This window comes from Pinus tabuliformis, chromosome 9 (assembly GCF_031772625.1).
Source record: "Pinus tabuliformis cultivar Carrire ecotype Pingquan chromosome 9, CPIR1, whole genome shotgun sequence".
In the NCBI taxonomy this organism is placed as follows: Eukaryota; Viridiplantae; Streptophyta; class Pinopsida; order Pinales; family Pinaceae; genus Pinus; species Pinus tabuliformis.
In genome coordinates this window covers 603844022-603849421 of record NC_142307.1, presented here as the reverse complement: position 1 = coordinate 603849421, position 5400 = coordinate 603844022, and positions in this window count along the sequence as shown.

Sequence of the window (5400 nt, the reverse complement as noted above, 5' to 3'; positions counted from 1 at the left end):
TGGTCTTTTATTTTTAGGTGCTCATTTTGTTTGGGCCTTTAGTTTAATGTTCTTATTCAGCGGCCGTGGGTATTGGCAAGAATTCATTGAATCTATTGTTTGGGCCCATAACAAATTGAAGGTTGCTCCTGCTATCTAGCCCAGAGCCTTGAGCAATGTACAGGGACGTGCTGTAGGAGTAGCTCATTACCTTCTAGGTGGAATCGTCACAACATGGGCATTCTTCCTGGCAAGAATTATTGCAATAGGATAAAGGCTAGGAGGATTTTAAAAGTATATGGCATCAAGATTTCTAAATTTCAGCCAAGGCTTGGCCCAGGACCCAACTACTCATCGTATTTGGTTCGGTATTGCGACCGCACATGACTTTGAGAGTCATGATGATATTACCGAAGAACGCCTTTATCATAAAAAATTTTCTTCCCACTTTGGTCAGTTGGCAATAATCTTTCTGTGGACCTCTGGTAATTTGTTCCATGTGGCTTTGCAAGGCAATTTTGAAGCATGGGTACGCGGTCCCTTGCATGTAAGACCCATTGCTCATGCAATTTTGGATCCTCATTTTGGTCAACCAGCTATAGAAGCCTTTATCTGAGGAGGTGCTCCCGGTCCGGTCAATATTGCTTATTCCGGTGTTTATCAGTGGTGGTATACAATTGGCTTACGCACTAACGAAGATCTTTATGCTGGAGCTCTTTTCTTGCTATTTCTTTCTGTCATCTTTTTAATAGCGGGTAGGTTACATCTATAACCTAAATGGAGACCAAGTGTTTCATGGTTCAAAAATGCCGAATCCCATCTCAATCATCATTTGTCAGGACTCTTCGGAGTCAGTTCTCTAGCTTGGACAGGGCATTTAGTTCATGTCGCTATTCCTGAATCAAGGGGAGTGCACGTCAGATGGGATAATTTTTTGGATGTATTACCGCATCCCGAAGGTTTAGAACCTCTTTTCACAGGTCAGTGGAATCTCTATGCTCAAAATCCTGATTCTAGTAGTCACTTATTCGGTACCTCCCAAGGGGTGGGAACTGCTATTCTAACTCTTCTCGGAGGATTCCATCCACAAAATCAAAGTTTATGGCTGACTGATATGGCTCATCATCATTTAGTTATTGCATTTGCTTTTTCAATTGCTGGTCATATGTATAGAACCAACTTTGGGATTGGTCACAGTATGGAAGACCGATACAATTGAAACTGAATAATAAAGTGTTTTCTATGTTCAGGAATTAGCTATTCCTCCCCTTCATTCTTCTCCTGGTGCGAGACTTCCGATTTCTTACTTTTAGGTTTGGTTGAATCAATATAGTAGCAGAATTTTTGACAGGTAACTATGATAGCTACCTACTCTCACCCCAAAAATGATTTGGAACCAATAATTGAAACATGCAAAATAGAAATACTTATGAATGGGCGAAAAAGAAGACTCGGTTAATTTCCGTCCTGGTCATGATACATATCATAACTCGGACATCCATTTCGAATGCATATCCCATTTTTGCACAGTAGGGTTATGAAAATCCCCGAGAAGCCACTGGACGTATTGTATGTGCCAATTGTCACTTGGCAAAAAAACCTGTGGATATTGAGGTTCCACAATCCGTGCTTCCCAATACCGTATTTGAAGCAGTTGTTAAAATCCCCTATGATATGCAGATGAAACAAGATCTTGCTAATGGCAGCAAAGGGGATTTAAATGTAGGAGCTGTTCTAATTTTACCCGAGGGCTTTGAATTAGCCCCTCCGGATCGTATTTCCCCTGAGATTAGACAAAAGACAGGTAATCTTTATTTTTAGGACTATCGTCCCAATAAAAAAAACATTATTGTAATAGGTCTTGTTCCCGGTCAAAAATATAGTGAACTTGTGTTCCCCATCCTTTCACCAGATCCTTCTACTGATAAAGAAGCTCACTCACTGAAATATCCCATATATGTGGGTGGTAATAGAGGAAGAGGACAAATTTATCCCGACGGGAGTAAGAGCAACAATACGCTCTATAGTGCTTCAGCAACAGGAAGAGTGAGCAAAATTTTACGTAAAGAAAAGGGTGGATATGAGATAACTATCGATAATACATCAGACGGTGGGCAAGTGGTTGACATTGTACCTCCAGGACCAGAGCTTCTTATTTCAGAAGGCGAATTGATCAAGGTCGATCAGCCATTAACGAATAACCCTAATTTGGGTGGATTTGGTCAAGGAGATGCAGAGATAGTACTTCAAGATCCATTACGTGTTAAAGGTCTTTCATTATTCTTAGCATCTGTCATTCTGGCACATATATTTTTGGTCTTTAAGAAGAAACAATTTGAGAAAGTTCAATTGGCTGAGATGAATCTTTAGGTCCATAGATTTTTGAACATGAAGTTTACTTATTGATTCAAAAATGAATACCCCTTTGGAGCCTTTTATCCTTCTTCTCCCTTATATATTCTTACCATGAGCAGATTGTATCCACTGAGCAAATATGGGCTCGATTAAGATTTGTTTTTCTGGAGTACCGAAAGCAACCATAACATCATTATGGACATAAAGTCCCAAGGTATGGAAACCTAGTAATAAACTAACCCAACTAAGATGAGATATTATAGCTTCTTTCTGCTCCAACATTCTCGCCAATACATTATCCTTATTCTGTTCTGGATTATAATCCCTAATGAGGAATATAGCTCCATGAGCAAAGGCTCCTGTCATAATGAACCCGGCAATGTATTGATGATGAGTATATAATGCAGCTTGGGTGGTGAAGTCTTGTGCTATGAATGCATAAGCGGGTAAAGAATACATGTGTTGAGCTACCAAGGAAGTTATAACCCCCAAAGAAGCTAAAGCAAGACCCAATTGAAAATGAAGAGAATTATTGATTGTGTTATAAAGACCCTTAAGTCCGCGTCCTAATAGGCCTCCTGGAGGAACATGTGCCTCCAAAATATCTTCCATACTGTGACCAATCCCAAAGTTGGTTCTATACATATGACCAGCAATTGAAAAAACAAATGCAATAGCTAAATGATTATGAGCCATATCAGTCAGCCATAAACTTTGAGTTTGTGGATGGAATCCTCCGAGAAGAGTTAGAATAGCAGTTCCCGCCCCTTGGGAGGTACCGAATAAGTGACTACTAGAATCAGGATTTTGAGCATAGAGATTCCACAGACCTGTGAAAAGCGGTTCTAAACCTTCGGGATGTGGTAATACATCCAAAAAATTATCCCATCTGACGTGCACTCCCCTTGATTCAGGAATAACGACATGAACTAAATGCCCTGTCCAAGCTAGAGAACTGACTCCGAAGAGTCCTGAAAAATGATGATTGAGACGAGATTCGACATTTTTGAACCATGAAACACTTGGTCTCCCTTTAGGTTGTAGATGTAACCTACCCGCTATTAAAAAGATGACAGAAAGAAATAGCAAGAAAAGAGCTCCAGCATAAAGATCTTCGTTAGTGCGTAAGCCAATTGTATACCACCACTGATAAACACCGGAATAAGCAATATTGACCGGACCGGGAGCACCTCCTTGGGTAAAGGCTTCTATAGCTGGTTGACCAAAATGAGGATCCCAAATTGCATGAGCAATGGGTCTTACATGTAAGGGATCACGTACCCATGCTTCAAAATTGCCTTGCCAAGCCACATGGAACAAATTACCAGAGGTCCACAGAAAGATTATTGCCAACTGACAAAAGTGGGAAGCAAAAATTTTATGATAAAGGCGTTCTTCGGTAATATCATCATGACTCTCAAAGTCATGTGCGGTCGCAATACCAAACCAAATACGACGAGTAGTTGGGTCCTGGGCCAAGCCTTGGCTGAACTTTGGAAATCTTGATGCCATATGCTTTTAAAATCCTCCTAGCATTTATTCTATTGCAATAATTCTTGCCAGGAAGAACGCCCATGTTGTGATGATTCCACCCAGAAGGTAATGAGCTACTCCTACAGCACGTCCCTGTACAATGCTCAAGGCTCTGGGCTGGATAGCAGGAGCAACCTTCAATTTGTTATGGGCCCAAACAATAGATTCAATGAGTTCTTGCCAATACCCACGGCCGCTGAATAAGAACATTAAACTGAAGGCCCAAACAAAATGAGCACCTAAAAATAAAAGACCATATGCAGATAATGAAGAACCATAAGATTGGATCACTTGAGAGGCTTGTGCCCATAGAAAGTCACAGAGCCACGAATTAATTGTAATGGAACTTTGTGCAAAGTTTCCTCTCGTAATATGAGTTACCACTCCCTGATCACTTATATTACCCCAAACATTGGACTGCATTTTCCAGCTGAAATGGAATATTACTACCGAAATTGCATTGTACATCTAGAATAAACCAAGGAAGACATGATCCCAGGCAGATACTTGACATGTTCCTCCTCTACCAGGTCCATCACAAGGAAAGCGAAAGCCCAGATTCGCTTTATCAGGTATTAAACGGGAGCTACGGGCAAATAGAACACCTTAAAGTAGGATTAAAATAGTCACATGGATAGTAAATGCATGAATATGATGTACCAAAAAATCCGCGGTTCCTAATGGAATTGGTAACAAAGCCACTTTGGAACCTACTGTCACCAAATCACCACCTCCCCAGGTTAAGTTGGTACTCGTTGTTGCACCAGGAGCTGTTGAACCAGGTGTTGAAGCATGAGTGTTTTGTATCCATTGCGCAAAGATAGGTTGTAATTGTATAGCAGTATTTGAGAACATATATTGAGGACATCCTAGAGCGCTCATAGTATCATTATGAATATACAGACCAAAACTATGGAAACCTAAGAATATACATACCTAGTTGAGGTGTGATACAATTACATCACGATGTCTAAGAACGCGATCTAATAAATTGTTGTATTGAGTAGTTGGGTCATAGTCTCTTATCATAAAAATCGCTACATGTGCAGCACCGCCAACTATGATAAACCCACCAATCCACATATGATGTGTGAACAGAGAAAGTTGGGTACCATAATCAATATCTAGGTATGGATAGGGAGGCATCGAATACATGTGGTGAGCTACAACAATAGTTAAAGATCCTAACATAGTTAGGTTAATAGCTAGCTGAGCATGCCACGAGGTAGTTAAGATCTCGTAAAGACCTTTATGGCCCTCCCCCATAAATGGACCTTTATGAGCTTCTAAAAGGTCCTTGAGATTATGGCCAATGCACCAATTGGTCTTATACATATGACCGGCTATTAGGAAAAGAAATGCAATAGCCAAATGATGATGCACAGTATTGGTCAACCACAGACCCCCCGTTACTGGATTTAATCCTCCACGAAAAGTCAAAAAGTCTGAATATTCCGACCAATTCAGGGTTAAAAATGGGGTCAATCCCTCAGCAAAACTGGGATAACGTTGAGCCAAAAGATCGCGATTTAA